A 22,205-nucleotide genomic window follows, 5' to 3' on the forward strand; every position below is an offset into this window, starting at 1 on the left:
GCCCGGTTATTTGCATAGTGCCATGCTTCCAGTTGTTTGAAGATGGAGAGGTTTATGTTCTGTTCTGTTACACAAGCCCTCTGCAGGTTAAGAGAGGAGCAGAGATCCAGTAGCTTGCTGCACGTTTTCTCATAACAAGTCTACTGCTACCGAGCATTTCCTTTCTTTTCTATAGTGCCTTCCTTTTCTCATAGAGATACCCTCATTTCTGTTTACAGATTTTTCTGTCTTCAGTTTTAATGAAGAAAAGTTCACATCTTACTATAACATTTCCTTTAACAAAGGATCATATCCTACTACTGCATGAACTTATAATTATAGGAAATATCTTAATAATTTCAGATGGTTCTTTATTTCATTATACTATACAATTGGTGAATAATTTCAAAACAATTTGGCTTACACTAATTTAGATTATGGTGAATTATGCTTGATCATTGTATAATTTTCCCTAGACTTGAATAAATAATCTTAATGGAAATGTGTTTCAGTTATTCTCACAGTTGCACTGATAGTAACTTAGGACACTGGTTCTTAGCACCAGCAGATCTGGGCCAGAACAAAATGCTGTAATTCTTGTACATTTCCCAGTGATGTGCTGCAGCTTGGCAATCAGTTTCTCCCAATCACTCTAGTATTTTCTTCATGAATAAATTCATCTGCACATAATAATTAGAAATGACTATTATTTGTCTGTGAATAGAATTTATTAATTATGTAAAGAGGAGACATCAGAAAAGAGGTTTGGCTTCCTTTGGAGTTTCAGTTGAATCCTTAATAAGCTGGAGTCATTCAAACAATTCATTCCCCAAATCTATTGATATGACAACACTTCCTCTAAAAGGTTGAAAGAAAAATCAGTGTGTATAAGTCGTGTTAAATTATTTAAATATATTATACTTGGCTAGGAAACAATTGTCAGAGTTAGATTTAGTTAGTACTTACAAATGGGAATCATGAGAATGTGCTGTATCTGTGAATAGGTCTTTATTACAAACAGTTTGAAAATTGCCTATTTGTTGCATATATTATAATTTATACAGTAAATTACTGACAGTGATAATAAATAGAAAATATAAAGTTTTAGTGATAAAAGCAGGAGTTGGATCTCATTTTCGTATCCAAGCAAAACCTAGCTGTGACTACTTCTATCCACCTAATGAGTAACACTACATAACACAATTTCTACAGTGTCGGAGCTCTGTATGTAGCATGGCACTGGGCTCACATATACAGTGAAAATGTTTATTATTTTTACTTTTTATATCTTATATTGAAAATTGATATTTTTGTAAAATATCCTCTAATCATATTTTTTCCTTAACCAAATCCTTCTAGAGCCCTTCCAACTTCCCATTCAGTAAATCCATATTTTTTCTCTTTCTTGTTAGAAAACAAAACAGGCATCTAAAAATATAGTATAATATAATACAATATACCACAAAATGAAGAGAATAAATATAACAGAAATCTAAAAATAAATTAATTGTAATATAATAAAAACAAATAAGCAGAAAAATAGGACAAATAAAACAGGTTTTTAAAAAAGACCCAAATATAAAGAACAAGAAACATAGATGCAGACAGACTCTCAGAAACACACACAGAAATATAAACTAGAAACCATAATATATACATAAAAGTACAGTAAGGAGGAAAGGAAGAGAAAGAAAGAAGGAAAGAAAGAAAGAAAGAAAGAGAAAGAAAAAGGAAACTAATAAACAAGGAAAAAATTCAAATTTTAACAAAAAGTATTCTAATACAAAGAATCTCCAAAAAAACCACTGAGTTTGTTTTATGTTAACAATGTACTGCTGGACATGGGTTTTGCAGTGCATTGTGGTTTTTACACAAAATGAGACTCCAATGATCATGAGGGCTAGAATTAATCAGGAATGGAAAGCATGAAAATGTCAGGGAAGGATTGCTAAGAGGAAAATGAAACTGACTGATGACATTTTCATGCACAGAAGTGGGCATAGAATAAGAAGAGGGTGGAGCTGAGCAGCAAATGTTCGCGACTATCCAGAGTGATGCAGTGTTCCACCTCTCAAAGGTTCTCTAATCATCATAAAGAGAACCATGAACTGAGGACTCAGTGGATAAATATAAATATAGCTTATCATTTAAGCCACCACAGACTTTTTTAGATGTTTTTTGTTTGTTCACTTGTATGTGTGCATGTGCATGTGAGTATGTGTGTGTGTGTGTGTGTAAAATATGAGATCTAGACTGAGAGTAGCTCAATGGTAGAGGAGTAATTTTCGAGCATGTGAGGCCCTAAGTTCAATTCCCACCTTTGTATTTACATACAATGCAGGATGTCTGTGTCCAGGTAATATTCACCATGTGTTAAAAAGACCATTTCTGTTCTATTGTGTTGCCTTTGCCACACATTGGCAACTATGTATGGAGTCAATAGTTTGATATTATATTTTTTCAAATGTTTAATTATCTATGATAAAAAATCACAGGGAGGTTAAGATAAATTCTGTCTTCCTTAAGTGGTTTTTATCAGGGTATTTTTAGCATAGTAACAGATCAATAGGATACAAGCAACCACCTTTAACTCAATGCATGAATTATTCCTTCCTAGAATGTAAAGAAAAAGAAATGGATTACATATTTTTGTTTTAGCAAATGTTAATATTTACAAATACCTTCCTTTCAGATACTTAGTGTTTTTAATTTTTGTAATTTTATTTAGATCTTTTCAGCTGTAGGTACTTTGTGTGAATTTAATTGTGTAAGTATTAAAAATAATAATAAAATAAATTCTGTCCTTAAAGTGTACTGAACACAATGTTCAGTATACTTTCTCTATTTACTTCTGCATATATTATACTTTATTATTATAAAAAGACCACAACAAAGTCAGTAAAGATTTTTGGCATTCCTATGAGATGATTACACTAGTGGTGATTTAACATTCTCATTGGTATATTTTTTTCACTCTTACTATTAATTGTTTAGGGGTTTGGTTTTATTATTTATTGATTTGTTTATTTTTTATACTTTTATGTTGTATACTTACATATTAATATAAATGTATATTCATCTTTTATATTTTATAATGTTTAAATATAAACATAAGGCCTAAAATAGCATGTCTCTATCAAGGCTCTTCTTTTAAGTCTCAGGAAACTTCAGAAAAGGAGAAAGAAAGAGTGTAAGAGTGAGTGGAGACAGAGGGATCAATGAAGCAAATCCCTTTAAGTGCAGCAGGACTGGTCCACGTATGTGTAGTGACTCCTTGCTTTCTTTTGGCTCCCCTTCCTTGCCTTTTGTCTTTCTGCTAGAATGTTTACCCTATGGCAATAAAATAGTGACAATTTTTATGTGTACATTAATATTCATTCTGATGATTTACTTATATAAATAAACGGATTTTATATTTATGAAATGCAATGCTAAGATTTGTAAATATTTCCCAAAGACCCACACATTTATTGAAAGCTAATTGCTATTGGAAGGAATAGAACTTGTAGGAGATGAGGCCTTGCTGGAGAAACCACAGTATTTCAGGGATATGTGCTCTTTAAGGAAATATTAAAAATCAGCTTCCTTCTTTCTACTTTCAGGTTTCCATGATGTCTATACTTTTGCTCCACTCTACATTGGCTAACATGACATAATGACTCACCAAAACCAAACTGACAAGATTATTTCACAGTGTGTTGAAACGCTAAAACAATGAGCCAAGTCAATACTTCTCTATTTTGAATTTCATTTTTCTAGATATTTTGTCACAATAACAAAAAGCTACTGATTTTTTTTTTTTTTGCTTTGGGTTATTTCCACTAGAAAATCAGATATGTTTATTGTTTCTAACTTCCTTGCTAAATCATGTAAGATTTGACCTTTGCCTTTCTTTGAATTTTTTGTATTAGGTTGTTCCCAGCACACTGAAATAGATACTTCCTTCCCTAATGCTAACACCTGGCTACTGAGGGTTCTACAGCTGCATGCATTTGAGAGCACACAAATGCACAATTAGCTTTGAAACTTGGAGGTATGGTGTAATCACAAAGTTTGTACATCCAAGTGATGAGATATGAATGATCCTTCAATTTTTATCTTGACTTGTGATCCAGCTTTGGCAATGAAAGCAGCTGAAGGAAGCCAGCATAGGCAAGACGAGCAGCTGGTAAGCCTTAATTGGAGATAATTGCTGATTGGAGACTGGCGATTACTAATTATACTCACCTGTACAAATAGACCTATTAAAAAAAACTTTATGAAAGTTAAGTAAAAGGATTCAATTTAATAGCCTGTTACAGGGAATATTAAAAGAGATAAAACACGTGATTGAAGCTATGGGAGGGAGAAGAGTGGATGCAAAAGTAAACTTGAACACTTTTACTTAATGGCATATTAGCTGAACATACAGTTACGGGTGCCTTCAGGGCATATCTTGTTTTAGTGCACAGACTGGTACCAATTTTCTGCTTACTAAAGAAAACTACTCTCCCAATTTTAGGAAGAACATTTCAGAAGAAGAAAGCTTTTTAAATATGTTGTAGAAAAGCAAAGTTTGAAAACTTTAAAAGTATGTTGAGGAAAAAATAGAAGTGAAAGGAAACCTGATTTAGGAATATACTTTTTTCAAGGCAGTTTGCAGTTTCTATTGGGGCAAAACTAATTCTTAATACTATTAACAATTTTTTTTCTTTAAAAAATAAAAATTTGGTGCTGTGTTCTGAATGCCTCTGCTGGGTGCTGTGAGGGAGCTGAGAAAAGCTCAAAACTCTAGGCATGGATATAGTGACCTATGATGATGTGCATGTGAACTTCACTCAGGAAGAGTAGGCTTTGCTGGATCCTTCTCAGAAGAATCTCTACAAAGATGTGATGCTGGAGACATATAGGAATCTCACTGCTATAGGCTACATTTGGGAAGACCATAATATTGAAGAACATTTTCAAATTTCTAGAAGACATATAAGGCATACTGAAGAGCAACCCTCTGAGTTTATCCAATGTGATAAAGCTTTTACATTTGAGATACATAACCAAAGACAAGAAAGAATTCATATGGGAGAGAAACCCTATGAAGTTGTCCAGCATTGTGAAGCCTTTGCATATCACAGTAGTCTCCAAATATATAAACCAACAGTTGCTGGAGAGAACACCTATGAGTGTAACCAATGTGGTAAAGACTTTGTTTCTCCCAGTTCTCTTCAAAGGCATAAAGGAGCGAAACCTTACGAATGTAATCAATGTGGTAAACCTTTTGTATGTCAAGGTAGAATTCAGATGCATAAACAAATACATACAGGAGAGAAAACTCATGAGTTAAATCAAAGTGGTAAAATCCTTGGATATCAAAGTGGACTACAGTATCATAAAAGAACACACACTAGAGAGAAACTTTTTGAATGTAACCAATGTGGTAAAGCCTTTGCAACAAATAGTGATCTTCAAAGACATAGAACACATACTGGAGAGAAACCTTTGGAATGTAACCAATGTGGTAAAGCCTTTTCATGAAATAGTCACCTCCTAAGACATAAAATAACACATACTGGTGAGAAACCCTATGAGTGTAACCAATGTGGTAAAGATTTTTCACATCACAGTTCTCTTCAAAGGCATATACGAGTTCATACAGGAGAGAAACCTTATGAATATAATCAATGTGGTAAAGACTTTGCATGTCAAACTGGTCTCTGAGTACATAAAAGAACACATACAGGAGAGAAACCCTATGAATGTGATCTATGTGATAAATCCTTTGCAAGACAAAGTAGTTTTCTGTATCATAAAAGGACACATACTGGAGAGAGACCATATGAATGCAATGAATGTGGTAAAGGCTTTAGATGCTTTATGCATCTTTATATGCATAATAGAACACATACTGGAGAGAAACCTTATGAGTGTAATCAGTGTCATAAAGCCTTTACATGTGTAAGTGGTCTTCAGTATCATAAAGGAACACATAACACATACAGGAGAGAATCCCTTTGAATATAATCAATGGGATAGAGCCTTTCCAAATGACTGTAGCCCCAAAATACATAAAATAACAAATACTGGAGAGAACCCCTTTGAATGTAACCAATGTGCTAAAGGTCTTGCATATCATGGTCATCTTTGAATACATGAAAGAATATCTACTAGAGAGATATATTATGAATGCAAGCAATGAAGCCTTTGCACATTTCTGTAGTCTTCATCATCATGGATGAATCCATACTGGAAAGAAACTCTGAATGTATTTAGTATGGTAAAGCTTTTTCAAATGTCACAAGTCTTCATGAAAGAGAATCCCTATGTATTCAATATGGTGAAGCATTTGCATATCTCTACATCATCATCCTGAAAGTATTCATACTGTAGAGAAAGTGTATTAGTATAAGCAATGTGGTAAAGCCTTTGCATAATGGGGTCCTCTGAGATCCAACACCACTCAAACTCATGTAATGCAAATGACTAGAATTTATTGTAATGAAGGTGCTGCTTAAGGATCAGGGCCAGAGAACATACTTGAAAGCTGAGCTGTGACAGTCCTCACACTCACCTCCCCACACTGAGCCTGAGTGTTATAGAGCTTTTATATTTGGAAACCAGAAATATCTGTGCCAAGTTACAGCTACATTTTCCCACCAATCAGAAATGTAGTGATGGGGCTTTCCCCATGTAGTTTGCTATGTCACCTGATACAGAATGTGAGTGTTACACTGTAATCAATCATCTCTATTTGGGTTTTTTTTTTTTTTTGTGGTTAGGAACAGGTATTACATTTTGATAAATAAAAAAATGAATAAAGATGAATAGAAAAATTGTTAGGAACAGTCATATTTTTTATGAACAAAGATGCATAATTGAAGCTGGTCCACTCTTTGGAAGTCTCCTGCTACTCTAGGACCTGGGAATTTGAACTTAGTTTCACCTTATGATTAAATAGAAGCTGATAAGAAAAAGGAAATTCTTAGGACATGTTTCATTTGCTTGTTCCCAAGATTTGCATATCATAGTCATTTTTGAATACATAAGAAAAAATCCACATTGGAGAGAAACCCTGAAAACATAATCAATGTGATAAAGCCTTTCCACAGCACAGCTATTCACAAATATATAGACAACATATAGTGGACAGCAGTCTTATGGATATACAATTCGTAAATCATTTGCTTGTAGTAGTAGTGTAAACATTCATGATAAAAAGTAGTACTGCAAAGGAAACCATAATTGTAGTCAGGGGTGCAATACTTTGCACTTCATGGTATTTTCATACAAGAGTAAAATGTTTAGTATATAATCCATCTTTTTTTAAAACCTTTTTTTAAAAAAATTATTTATTTTATGTATATGAGTACACTGTAGCTGTACAGATGGTTGTGAGCCACCAAGCCATCTCTCCAGCCCACAATCCCTCTTTTAAAGCCTTTGCATATCACAGTAGTCTTTAAGGACCTAGTGAACTTATGCTGAAAGCAATCTATGACTATTAAAATTTTTGTAATATCTATAGCTGACACACTTATATTCAGTTATACAAGATTATTTTTCTAGAGTTCTTCATATATTTTGAATATTAGCTCTGTACTGGATATAGTGTTAGTGACAATCTTTTTGCAATCTATAGGTTACTCTTTTGTCTTATTGACAATGTCCTTACCTTATGGAAGCTTTTCAGTTTTTTGAGGTTCCATTTGTCAATTGTTGATCTTAGAGCCTCAGTCATTGGTTTTCTGTTTAGAAAAATTTCCCCTGTGCAAATGTGTTCAAGGCTATATCCCTCTCTTCTATTAGAATCAGTGTATCTGGTTTTATGTTGAGGTCTCTAAAAAACCAAATGACCCAATTGAAAAGTGGGGACAGAGCTAAATAGAATTCTCAACAGAGAGATCTTGGATAGCAGAGAAGCACTTTAAAAAATGTTCAAAATCGTTAGTCATCAGGCAAGTACAAAACAAAATGACCCTGAATTTTTACCTTACACTAATCAGAATGGTAAAGATGAAAAACTCAAGTGCCAGCACATGCTGGTGAGGATGTGGAGGAAGTGGACTACTCCATTGCTGGTGTAATTGCAAACTGGTACAACCACTCTGGAAATCATCCTGAAAGTTCCTCAGAAAATTGGAAAATGATTTGCCGAAAGGCCCAGCTATTACCACTCCTGGACATATACCCAAAAGATGCTCAGGAATACCACAAGGACAGGTGCTCCACTATCTTCATAACAGCCTTACTCATAATAGGCAGAAGGAGGAAACAACACAGTTGTCCCTCAACCAAAGAATGGATACAGAAAATATGTTTCATGTACACAGTGGAATACTATTCAGCTACTAAAAATGAGGACATCATGAATTTTGCAGGCAAATGGATGAAACTAGAAAATATCCTTAACTTTGTAAACCAGACCCAATAGACATGCATGGTATGTCCTTACTCATACATATTAGCTCAAAAGTTCAGAACACCCACGATACAACACACAGACATTATGAAGTTTAGCAAGGAAGGCCCAAGTGAGAATGCTTCAACCCCACTTAGAAGGTAGAACAATGTAATCAATGGAGGCAGAGGGAGGGAGGGATCTTGGTAGGAGGGGGAGGAAAAAGGGACAGGAGAGAAGCTGAGTGTGCCTAGAAAATGAATGGAGGTATGCAGCTGTGAGTTGTTGGGTAACCTCCAGAAAATCTCAGAGTCCTGTGGTGTGAGAGACTCTCAGGACTCAATGGTGATGACCTTAGCTGAAATGCCCAAGAGTCGGGATCTGTAACCTGAACAGACAATCTGCAATAGACAGATAGGGCCCCCAGTGGAGAGATGGGGCCACCCACCCACCTTCAAAATTTTAAACCCAGAATTGTTCCTGTCTAAAGGAAGTGCACAGACAAAAATGGAGCAGTGACTAAAGGAAAAGCCATCCATTGACCTGCCCAACTTGGGATCCATTGTTTGGGTTTGAACCAAACCCTGATACTATTACTGATCCCATGTTGTGCTTGCAGAAAGGAGTCTAGCATGGCTGTCATCTGAGAGCCTCTACCAGCAACTGACTGAGACAGACGCACATACTTACAGCCAACCATTGGACTGAGGTAGGGGACTACAATGAAACAGTTAGGGAAAGGATTGAATATTCTGAAGGGGATGGCAACTCCATCGAAAGAACAACAGTATCAACTAACCTAGACCCCTCAGAGCTCTCAGAGACTAAAACACCAACCAAAGAGCACATATGGGCAGGTCTGTGGCCCCAGACACATATGTATCAGAGGACTTCCTGGTCTGGCCTCTGGGAGAGGATTCACCTGATCCTCTAGAGGCTTGGTGCCCCACTGAATGGGGAACTCTTGGGGGGGGTTGTAGGGGATGATTGTGGATGGGGAAACATTCTTTAAGAGGCCAAGGGTAAGGAGAATGTGGTGGGGAAATCTGGGAGGGGAGAACATGAAGGCGGGCAATATTTGGAATGTAAGTAAATAAAATAATACATAAAAGAAAAGTGAAAATATTTTTTCTGGAGAAAAAAGTGTGACAAATCTCAACTATCCATTCAAGTGTTATGATACCCCTCTTTATTTCATTTGTACTTGCAATAAAATGAAATTAGTCATCCAGGTTAAAAAATAAATAAAAATTTAGGGATGTGCCTATTAATTTGATAGCCACTGGTCCAATGATTGTCATGCATCAATTCGATAGAGAATATTTACATTTTTTGTGCATATAAGAACACAGAAATATGGCATAAATGGTTTCTTTCTTTTGTATAAGTTATTATCTTTCTGTTATATTCATAAATATATTTTTGAAAACATCTAATTTCCAAAGAAAGTAGAGCAAAGCCAGCAAGGAGACATAGATGGATATATAAATGATAGACAGATGGATAGATAGATAGATAGATAGATAGATAGATAGATAGATAGATAGATAGAGATAAAGAAAGAGAGAGAGAGAGAGAGAGAGATTGTGTTAATGCAAAAAAGAAAAGAAAACCAATATTGGAGAATGAAATGTTATAAAGTTTAAAAAGACTAAATTGTTCATATTTCATAAATGTATGATTAGAGCCAGCACATTCTCCTGCTGAAAGATAAAAGGTTTTCCCATCAGTTATCTGTTTGGACTAACTGTATAGAATCATAGAGTGAAAAATAAATACTATGGAGGAATTCAATTTATTTTCAAGATCAAATTTTTAAGAAATGATATAATAATAAAATGATATTCATTTCAAAACGAGAGGATTAAGCCAGGTTAACTCCATGACAGGTTCCAAACTGGCAGTTTAGTAGTTGGTCTAAATTTCTGTTTACATAAACTGGACCAAGCTGGGCTAGTCAGTTCTTGAAAAAAACCAGCAACCTACAGTCAGCCAATTAGGCAAAAATACTCATGATGAGTCAACAGCAGATTCTAGCCGCCCCACCCTCACCCCCTTGAAAGTTGATAGAACTCAAATACATCCAAAACCTAGCCCTCAAATCAAGTTAAAGGTCACCTATCCCTCCCTGGATTTCCCCTAATCTCCTTTAAATTGTACCGAAGAGCTCAACTTTATATCTCTTTCTTAAAGAATGGTAGACCCCTGCATGCTTGATATCTGCAGAATAAATGCTCTTTGCTTTTGTATACTATTTGAGTCTGGGGCATTATTCTTTGGCAAATCACAAATTCTTACAAAAACCTATGACATTTTTCTTTATTCAACACCAAAAATAGTATTGCTTTTTAATAAGTTTAACATGTTTTAAATACCAGTTCTATATTGTACATCAAACAAATCAAAAGCATACTGTTGACATTTCTGTATTCATAATATTTAAATACATATCTGTGTCTGATAAATATATATAATTTCAAAAAGCATAGGATGAATTAAGCCACAATTGTCTGATGGGTGAAATATTTGAAGAAATTGAAGATGTTCAACTATCTTTCTCAAACATAGGTTGTAATCTGATGATCCATGTCAATGAAAACAAAAGGTTATCAATAAAATAACTTGCAATTTTTCTTACATTTATGTATATGTGTGTATCTGTATATGGCTGCAGGTGCTATAGGGAAGAACAAGAGACTTTATCTTAATACAAGGATAAAATCATAAAAATGTCTAATCTTGGGAAGTTTATTGAGTCAAAACATATCTTTAAGAGTACCATCATATAGACAGCATAGGACAACCTGGAAGAATTAGTTATTTTCCTTACCACATGGGTTCCAAGAATCAAACACAGGTCAACAAACTTTACAGCAAACATGCTTATACAATGATCTATACAGACATGACAAAATAATATTTTATTATTAGTAAAGTATATTTGTGGCTAAGTATGAAACTTGGTTGACAGTCTTGGGAAAGTTAAACAATAGTAAAGATTTGGATTAAAAAAAATGAAAACACATTCAGACTTTGGAAAGAGACTAACTAACATATGTATGATGATCTGAACTCTTAGAAATAAAGCCAGCAACTTATTGCTGTGAAAAAAGGTTAGTGTTTGATACTCCAATGACAAAGAATGAGTTTCATTCTTGATTATGTAAAGAAGACTTTCTTAATACAAAGATAAAATCATAAAAATGTCTATGTCTTAGGAAGTTTATTGAGTCAAAACATACCTTTAAAAATACCAATTCTAAAACACACAATCATAAAAGTTAGGAGTGAATTAGTATTATAAGAAAAGATGAATAATTATGTATTAAACTATTAATCCATGAAAAGTTTAATGAAAATAAAATTTGGACTTTGATGGTAGGACTCAGTGCTGGAGAGCTTCCGTAGCATGCAACCATATCTGGATTTCATCCTAACCACAACAAAGCATTAAAACCAACAACCTTTCTGCTGTCCATGTAACAACAAATTTTGAAATGTTCAAAGTACTTAGTGATCAGAAAAATACAAATCAAAACAACTGTGAGATTCCAGGTGAAGCAGTCTCTAGATTGTCTTTCCTTTAGTCTCTGCTCCATACGTTGTCTCTGGCCTGACTTCTCATTGGTATTTTGTTTCCCCTTCTAAGAAGGACTGAAGTATCCACACTTTGGTCTTCCTTCTTCTTGAGTTTCTTTTGGTTTGTGGATTGGATCTTGAGTATTCTGAACTTCTGGGCAAATATCCAATTACCAGTGAGTGCATCCCATGTGTATTCTTTTGTGATTGGATTACCTCACTCAGGATGATATTCTCCAGATCCATCCATTTCCCTAAGAATTTCATAAATTCATTGTTTTTCATAGCTGAGTAATACTCCATTGTGTAGATGTGCCACGATTTCTGTATCCATTCCTCTGATGAGGGACATCTGGGTTGTTTCCAGTTTCTGGCCATTATAAATGAGGCTACTATGAACAGATTGGAGCAGGTGTTCTTGTTACATGTTGGAACATCTTCTGCGCAGGAGTGGTATAACTGGGTCCTCTGGTTGGACTATGTCCAATTTCCTGAGGAACCACAAATTGATTTCCAGAGTGGTTGTACCAGCTTGCAATCCAACGAGCAATTAAAAAGTGTTCCTCTTTCTCCACAACCTCTCCAGCAACTGCTGTCCCCTGAGTCTTTTATCCTAGCCAATCTGACTGGTGTGAGGTGGAATCTCAGGATTCTTTTCATTTGCATTTCCCTGATGACTAAAGATGTTGAACATTACTTTAGGCACTTCTCAGCCATTTGGTATTCATCAGTTGAGAATTTTTTGTTTAGCTCTGGACCCCAATTTTAATAGGGTTATTTGGTTCTCTGGAGTCTAACTTCTTGAGTTCTTTGTATATATTGGATATTAGACCTATATCAGATAAAGGATTGGTAAAGAACTTTTCCCAATCTGTTGGTTGCCGTTTTGTCCTATTGACAGTGTCTTTTGCCTTACAAAAGCTTTGCAACTTTATGAGGTCCCACTTGTCAATTCTTGAACTTAGAGCATAAGCTATTGGTGTTCTGTTCAGGAAAATTTCCCCTGTGCCTATTTGCTCGAGGTTCTTCCCCATTTCCCCACTTCCTTTTGTATTAGTTTCAGTGTATCTGTTTTGATGTGGAGGTCTTTAATCCACTTGGACTTGAGCTTTTTACAAGGAGATACAAATGGATCAATTTGCATTCTTCTGAATGCTAACCGCCAGTTGAGCTAGCACCATTTGTTGAAAATGCTGTTTTTTTTCCACTGGATGGTTTTAGCTCCTTTGTCAAAGATGAAGTGACCATAGGTGTGTGGGATCATTTCTGGGTCTTCAATTCTATTCCACTGATCTACCTGCCTGTCATTGTACCAATACCATGCAGTTTTTATCACAATTGCTCTGTAGTACAGGTTAAGTTCAGGGATGGTGATTCCACCAGATATTCCTTTATTGTTGAGAATAGTTTTAGCTATCCTGGGTTTTTTGCTATTCCAGATGAATTTGCAAATTCATATTCTGTGTCTGTGAAGAATTGAGTTAGAATTTTAATGGGGATTGCATTGAATATGTAGAGTGTTTTTGGCAAGAAAACTATTTTTACTATATTAATCCTGCCAATCCATAAGTGTGGGAGATCTTTCCATCTTCTGAGATCTTCTTCAATTTTCTTCTTCAGGGACTTGAAGTTCTTGTCCAACAGATCTTTTACTTGCTTAGTTAGAGTCACACCAAGGTATTTTATATTGTTTGTAACTATTGCGAAGGATGTTGTTTCCCTAATTTCTTTCTCTGCCTGTTTATCCTTTATGTAGAGGAAGGCAACTGATTTGCTTGAGTTAATTTTATATACAGCTACTTTGCTGAAGTTGTTTATTAGGTTTAAGAGCTCTCTGGTGGAATTTTTGGGGTCACTTAAGTATACTATCTTATCATCAGCAAATAGTGATAATTTGACTTCTTCCTTTCTAATTTGTATCCTTTTGATGTCCTTTTGTTTTCTAATTGCTCTGGCTAGGACTTCAAGTACAATACTGGATAGGTAGGGAGAGAGTGGGCAGCCTGTCTAGTCCCTGATTTTAGTGGGATTGCTTCAAGATTCTCTCCATTTAGTTTGATGTTGGCTCCTGGTTTGCTGTATATTGCTTTTACTATGTTTAAGTATGGGCCTTGAATTCCTGGTCTTTCCAAGATTTTTATCATAAAGGGATGTTGGATTTTGTCAAATGCTTTCTCAGCATCTAATGAGATGATCATATGTTTTTTTTTCTTTGAGTTTGTTTATTTAGTGGATTACATTGATAGATTTTTGTATATTGAACCATCCCTGCATCCCTGGGATAAAGCCTACTTGTTCATGGTGGATGATCATTTTGATGTGTTCTTGGATTCAGTTTGCAAGAATTTTGTTGAGTATTTTTGCATCCATATTCATATGGGAATTTGTTCTGAAATTTTCTTTTTTGTTAGGTTTTTGTGTGGTTCGGTATCAGAGTAATTGTGGCTTTATAGAATGAACTTGGTAGAGTCTTTCTGTTTCTATTTTGTGGAATAGTTTGAGGAGTATTGCTTTGAGTATACCATATGATCATCTCATTAGATGCTGAAAAACACACTTGACAAAATCCAACATCTCTTCATGATAAAAGTCTTGGAAAGATCAGGAATTCAAGGCCCATACTTAAACATAGTAAAAGCAATATTACTCAAACTATTAGGTATTATGTCTTCTTTGAAGGTATCATAAAACTCTGCACTAAACCAATCTGGTCCTGGGCATTTTTTGGTTAGGAGTCTATTAATGACTGTTTCCTTTTCATTAACAGATATGACACTGTTTAGATCGTTGATCTGAGCTTGATTTAACTTTGGTACCTGGTATTTGTCTAGAAAATTGTCCATTTCATTCAGGTTTTCCAGTGTTGTTGAGTATAGGCTTTTGTAGTAAGATTTCATGATTTTTGGATTTCCTCAGAGTCTGTTGTTATGTCTCCCTTTTCATTTCTGATCTTGTTAATTAGGATACTGTCTCTGTGCCCTCTAGTTAGTCTGGCTAAGGGTTTATCTATTTTGTTGATTTTCTCAAAGAACCAGATCTTGGTTTGGTTGATTCTTTGTATAGCTATTTTTGTTTTTATTTGGTTCATTTCAGCCCTGAGTTTGATTATTTCCTGTCTTTGACTCCTCTTGGGTGAATTTGCTTCTTTTTGTTCTATAGATTTCAGACGTGCTGTCAAATTGCTGGTGAATGCTCTATCCAGTTTCTTTTTGGAATCACTTAAAGCTCTTAGTTTTCCTCTTAGGACTGCTATTCATTGTGTCCCATAAGTTTGGTATGTTGTGGCTTCATTTTCATTAAACTCTAGAAAGTCTTTAGTTTCTTTCCTTATTTCTTCCTTGGCCAAGTTATCATTGAGTAGAGTATTGTTAAGCTTCCAAGTGTATGTGGGCATTCTATTGTTTATGTTCTTATTGAGGAGCAGCCTTAGTCCATGGTGATCTGATAGGATGCAAGGAATTATTTCAATCTTCTTGTATCTGTTGAGGCCTGATTTGTGACCAATTATATGGTCAATTTTGGAGAAGGTACCATGAGGTGCTGAGGAGAATGTATATCCTTTTGTTTTAGGGTAAAAAGGTCTATAGATATCTGTTAAATCCATCTGTTTCATAACTTCTGTTATTCTCACCTTGTCTTTGTTTAGTTTCTGTTTCCATTATCTGTCCATTGCAGAGAGTGGGGTGTTGAAATCTCCCACTATTATTGTGTGCGGTACAATGTGTGATTTGAGCTTTAGTAAAGTTTCTTTTATGAATGTAGATGCCCTTTGATTTGGAGCATAGAGGTTCAGAATTGAGAGATCTTCTTGCTAGATCATACCTTTGATGAATATGAAGTGTCCCTCCTTATCTTTTTTAATCACTTTAAGTTGAAAGTCGATTTTATTCAATATTAGAATGGCTACTCCAGCTTTTTTCTTGGGACCATTGGCTTGGAAAATTGTTTTTCAGACTTATTCTTAGGTAGTGTCTGTCTTTGTCACTGAGGTAGGTTTCCTGTATACAGCAAAATGTTGGGTACCCAGTCTGAAAGTCTATGTCTTTTTATTGGGGAATTGAGTCCATCGATACTAATTGATATTAAGGAAAAGTAATTGTTGCTTCTTGTTATTTTTGTTGTTAGAGTTGAAATTCTGTTCATGTGGCTATCTTCTTTTAGTTTTGTTGTACATTTTTGCATTGTCACGGATGTAGCTCCCCTCCTTGTGTTGGAGTTTTCCATTTATTACTCTTTGAAGGGATGGATTTGTGGAAATATATTGTGTAAATTTGGTTTTGTCATGGAATACTTTGATTTCTCCATCTATGGTAATTGAGAGTTTTGCTGGGTACAGTAGTCAAGTACTGTAGTAGTCTAGTAGTGGCATTTGTGTTCTCTTAGGGTGTGTATGACATCAACCCAGGATCTTCTAGCTTTCATAGTCTCTGGTCGAATTCTTTATGTGTAACTTGACCCTTTTCCCTCACTGCTTTTAATATTCTTTCTTTGTTTTGTGCAGCTGGTGTTTTGACTATTATGTTGTGGGAGGAATTTCTTTTCTCGTCCAGTCTATTTGGAATTCTATAGGCTTCTTGTATGATCATGGGCATCTCTTTCTTTAGGTTAGGGAAGTTTTCTTCTATAATTTTGTTGAAGATATATACTGGCCCTTTAAGATGGAGGTCTTCACTCTCTTCTCTACTTAGGTTTAGTCTTCTCATTGTATCCTGGATTTCCTGGATGTTTTGGGTTAGGAGCTTTTTGCATTTTGGATTTTCTTTGACTGATGTGTCAATGTATTCTATGGTATCTTCTGCCCCTGAGATTCTCTCTTCTATCTCTTGTATTCTGTTAGTGATCCTTCCATCTATGGTTCCTGACTTCTTTCCTAAGATTTTTATCTCCAGAGTTGTCTCTTTGTTACTAGGTCAGCTTTAAATACTTGCCTCAAACCTTTCCCATGTGTTGTCTTCACTATCTAACAACATTTCAAATTTAAAGTATTATTTGTAGAGATATTCTATGACAACCAAGCCCATAGTAGTAATATTCACATCATGTAGAATATAAATTTTGTGCATATAATTTACATGTTAAGAATGATATGTGTAATATAAAATTCTAAGTGGTAAACTATTGACTGAATTATATAGTTCTCCTTACAAGACTACTATAAACTTTAGACTATTTGATTATGTTTTCTTTGCATTCTTAATAACAATTAGAAATTCTGTATGTTGATGTTTTAACAACAGTAGATAGTACAAGCTTTACTTTTAAACATTTGAATAGGTATTAAGATTTTAGTCTGCACATCCAAAGACTAATGAAATCCAGTACTGATCCAGAGCTTCTATCCGTATGCAGCATATATGTACATCCGCCTACGCATCATTATAAAAACATTACACCTTCCCATTTTGATGAAGTGCATCTTGATATTTGTAGCTCATTTTAAGTTGATCCTGCAAATGAACTAAAATAATTATACAGCTAGGTACAAGATCTTTGGAGATGCATGGTTTTACAGATATTTTCAACCCGAGTACTTCTTGTCTTTCTACTTTTTTGTTTTAGACTGAGTTTAAAATGTTTATTTAAAATTTAAAACTGTCAAGTATCAGGTTTTTTTAATCTGATTTTTGTACTTTCCTCTTCTCTGTAAGGTATTTAATGTACTTGAAGAAGATGACTTTTACATAATTTTTCAAATGATTCTAATTTTTATGTTTAGATCTGCATTCCATTTTTTGGTTTTGATTTTCTCCTCTTAAGATTTTTTTTTTTTGAGACAGGGTTTCTCTGTATAGCCTTGGCTAACCTGGAACTCACTCTGTAGACCAGGCTGGCCTCAAATTCAGAAATCTGCCTCTACCTCCCAAGATTTTTTATCATAACAGTGAATAAATTATTTTATTTTTTCAAGTAACATTGTATATATATATATATATATATATATATATATATATATATGTGTGTGTGTGTGTGTGTGTGTGTGTGTGTGTGTGTGTGTATATATATATATATATATATCTTTGGAGATAAACTAAAATGTTTTTTTCTTTTATAAGAGTCTAAGTGAATTATTGTTTTCATATAACAAAAATCAAATGCAAGTGGTTTATAACATGAGCAAACAGAAATGATAGATGAAGACAAAGCAGCCATATCTACAGACTTTAATAAAAGGCTTTGATTTCATTATAAAGAGCAGAATATCACTAAAGCATCTTAAGGCAGGTGCCATGGTCATATGTATCCCCTAACACACACCATGGCTTCAGTGAACAAGAGCAAGATGTATGGGTTGCTACTGTATCATTCATGGCACCAAATATTTATTTACCCACAATCTCAAGAAAGAAATATGAAAACATTTAAAGAACAGCTGGAGACCTGATGGTTAGAGATGCTTTCTCTTATTCTCAGTGTTAATCGTTGTCATTTTACCATGTTAAATTCCCAGTGACTTAATTCAGTGAGTCCAAGTGCATGTCCTCTAAGAGGAAATGCTGAAGAAAATAAATGAAAATTCCTTTGCCTGAGATAATTATTTAACTCTTAGTGTATTGTCAATTGATAGTATTACTTTAATAAATGATAAATTGCTTAATAAGCCTGAATCATTTATGGGTAAATATGTATGCAGACAAAACAAATACAGCAAGAACTTGCCATGTGTAAGCTCGTCCTATGTTGAATTCCATCTTGAATCATTTCACATTTCCAGTAGTTTTAGTAGTTCAGTAGTTCAGCAGATAGTTTTAGATGTATCTCAATATATCCAATGTCATGATGAGAAATAGAAGAGGGAAAGTTGAATTTGTATAGGAAGCTTATTATATAAATGTGCCTTAATCCTAAGTGGGAAAAAATGATTATTAACAGATGAAAGATACTTATTGTTTCCAAATCATAACCTGAGAGTTAGGATATTCTGACAAAGAATGCACATGAGTCAGCTAGATGGACAATAGTATGGTTTAAATATCAAATCATTAATTGTTGTAGGGCATTCATAAGATGTTTTACATATTATAGCTTGATTATCATGAATTAAGATGTAAACGCATTGAGACAGGATAAGAGCACAAATATTATTTGATCTTCTAGGATATTGTAGGGAAAGCTTTAACAATGTATGGCAACCATCATTTTCTTATATCCTTATTATACAAAGTGTGAGCTTGTATTTCATTTACTATTTTATTTTTATAAATATTATCATACAGAAATAGTAGACTAAAGAGAAATGCTTACTGTAGAGTTTCAGTTGTCAGGAGTGAATGCTCTTAAGAAACACTGAGAATTCAGACTCAGGAAAGTCTGAAATGTGATTGTTGAATATTCTATCTTTCATGGGTTGAAATTTAAAAGTCTTCCAAGGGTCAGATACTAAAGGTTCATTGGGTAGGTTTATAGGTTTATGAGGCAAGTGCTATTCAAGCAAAATGAAGTAACTGGGAATGTGCTCATAAGGAAACAGTTGTAACCACACTGTTCTTTCACTCCTTTGAAGAAAAGGTTTCCCCTATCAGGAAGTTCAGCCATGATGTTCTGACTCACCATAGGTCCAAGGTGATAGAGCCAAAGGGTGTGTACTGAAAACTCTGAAACCCAAGTTAATATCTTTTCTTCTGATAAGTTAATTTTTCTTAGATAATTTATTGTATTAACAGTAAGATTACAAAATATTGAATAAGAAAATCAATATGAAATTTATAACAAAGAACATTGTTTAACTCTATGCCGAATGATACAACACTAAATCATTGCCTTAGTGTGGGCTCCCTCTCCCTCAATCTGAAGAGAGAAACTGAAACTACTCTCAGATTCAGGACTGATCGGAGAGAATGCCTGACTTCCTTAGATCAAAGACTGTCAGACTTGCCTTTGAAGTTCCTTTTCCTCTGGTCTCGTGTTTATGTTAGATTGGTTACTTTCAGTTTCCCCTTGGATTCAATCCTGCCTCTGGTTATATAAACTCAGTGCTCCCCCAGTAAAGTGACACCTTGATACAGCTTCCTTGGTGTCCGTGTCTTTGTCTATCTCACCTGCTTGTATTCACAGGTACTCAATAATCTCTAGTCCGAGAGCACCTACGAGAGAGGGCCCACTGGCCACACCCCCAACACTTTAGTAATTTTGATTAAATTTGTTCTTGTCCATTTTCTCTTTATAACTTAATGTTGATGCATAGAGGTATGTTTGAAGGCCATTTCTATTGCTTGTGTGTTTCTTCTATATATCTTCACCTGTTAATTGGTTTTGAAGGGTTACTTGGTTTCTTTTTGATCAGCCAGCTGTCATTATAACCACATGTATTGACCAACTGATGGTTGTAGAACCTCTTAGGGAATAACCATATCAGGCTTCTGTCAGCAAGTACTTCTTGGTGTCAGCAAAAGTCCCATACTCCAGGGAAGCGAGAGGTTCGCAGAACACAACGGTGATGATTTTAGCCAAAATACACAAAAAAGGGGAGATGCAACTTGTAGAGACCACCTTCAGTAGATAGGCAGGGCCTCCAGTTGAGGGATGGGGCCACCCACATATCTCAAAAAAAATTTTTTTTGATGTATATTTTATTTTTATGAGCATTTTTCTTTTTTATTAGATATTTTCTTTATTTACATGTCATATGATATCTCCTTTCCCAGTTTCTCCTCCAAAACAACAACAACAAAAAACAACAAAAAAACAACAAGAACAAACCCCTCTTCCCTCCCCTTGCTCTCCAAGCCATCCCATCCCATCTACAGAGAGCAAATCCCCATACTATTGCCCAGTATTCCTTATCCATCTTCTGACTATAGCATTACAAGCCAGATTTTGATACAGAATGGAAATTAATGGGAATTTGACATTTATAACAGTATTGGAAGAATTAAAAAACCTGCATCCATAGATTTCACCACTGGCTCTTCAGGGTCTTCTAGGAACTGATCTCTCCTATCCTGGTGGGAAGGTGAAACAGTTCTATAGTCTAGATAGGAAATCCCAGCAGTTTCCTTTTTCTGTTATAGAAGTAACTACGTAGGTGGAACCTCCTAGCTCTCCAGGAAGCCAATGTGTCTAGTGAGATGTCTGTGATGTGAATCTACTGGAAATTAATGTCTTCTCTATTCTTTTCCCCTCTGCCAATTTCTGTTTGATGTCATTCTACTACTTTTATAATGATGGCATGGTTTGATTGAAAATACATTAAATGATAGCTTCTACTTTAACCTGTAAAGAGTAGTTAGTTAAAACCTGTCAATGTGCTTAGAAAAACAACTGAGTATTAAAAATAAATATGTAAGTGTAAACAAGAATACATGAGTAACAAATAATAAATGGAGCAATTGTTAACTTCATTTTACTTATTTTAATATATGGATTAATATCTTAAACAGTAAGGTAAATATTTTCACTCACAGATTCAAATATTTTCTATAAAGCACATAAGTCAACTTTCTTATTCACATTTTTGGAACTCTTCAATAAGGACAATCTGGGATTCCATGTTCATCTGGTTTTGCTCCTATTTGTCTACTATTTAAATTATGTTTGTAGCCAACCTCCAAATTTCAAAGTTCTATGATTCATTGTTAAATTTGGCTTTAATATAGAAAGGTTCATATTCATTTGGTGTTTGGAGATCATTGAAGCCCCCTGAGTTGGTTTCATGTGCAAACATAAATCATATCCTTTCCAAGTAAATCTTTAAACTGTGTCGTTGGTACACATACCCCAGTCAGTATTCATTGAACGCTCATTACATCTAAGCACTCTTGGTAGAACTAAGGATCCTTGGCACCTGCATCTAACAGCTGAAGATGGTAATTCACGGCTTAAAACTCAAGCAATTTTGGTAAGTGCCCTAGACGAGACAATTGTACATGATTGCAAGGGGACTGGAGGTATGATTTCCATGGCACAGGCATGAATAACAAAAAAGAAATGAGTTTGCTTAAAGGTAGATTTAAATTCTTTTTTTTTTTTCTTCAGGATTGATTGTGATCAAAGACAGCTTAGTGAGACATTTTCTGTTTGGCAGAATTAAGAAGAATTCTAAATTCTGAAATAGAGGTGAAAGAAGAAGCACAAATTAAATTCAATCTCATTTCTCAGTTTTGAGAATACACATATTATATGTTCTGTAGTTCTATACACAGGCTGTATTGCCAAACAAGCTCAGTGTTCTCTGCTTCTGCAAAGGTCAGTCTCTCATGGGGCCTGCTTACTTGGACTTCATTGTTATATCACTTGAGAAGATGACCTAATCAGTATGTAATTCCTCAGTTGCTTTTAA

At 34.8% G+C, this 22,205-nt stretch overlaps 1 pseudogene; it reads left to right on the plus strand.

The window, feature by feature from the left end:
- The first annotated feature begins 4,755 nt into the window (after positions 1-4,755).
- Positions 4,756-6,100, plus strand: LOC116096589 (annotated as a pseudogene).
- Positions 6,101-22,205: the final 16,105 nt, after the last annotated feature.

The sequence above is a fragment of the Mastomys coucha genome, unplaced genomic scaffold (assembly GCF_008632895.1).
Source record: "Mastomys coucha isolate ucsf_1 unplaced genomic scaffold, UCSF_Mcou_1 pScaffold1, whole genome shotgun sequence".
Classification (NCBI taxonomy): Eukaryota; Metazoa; Chordata; class Mammalia; order Rodentia; family Muridae; genus Mastomys; species Mastomys coucha.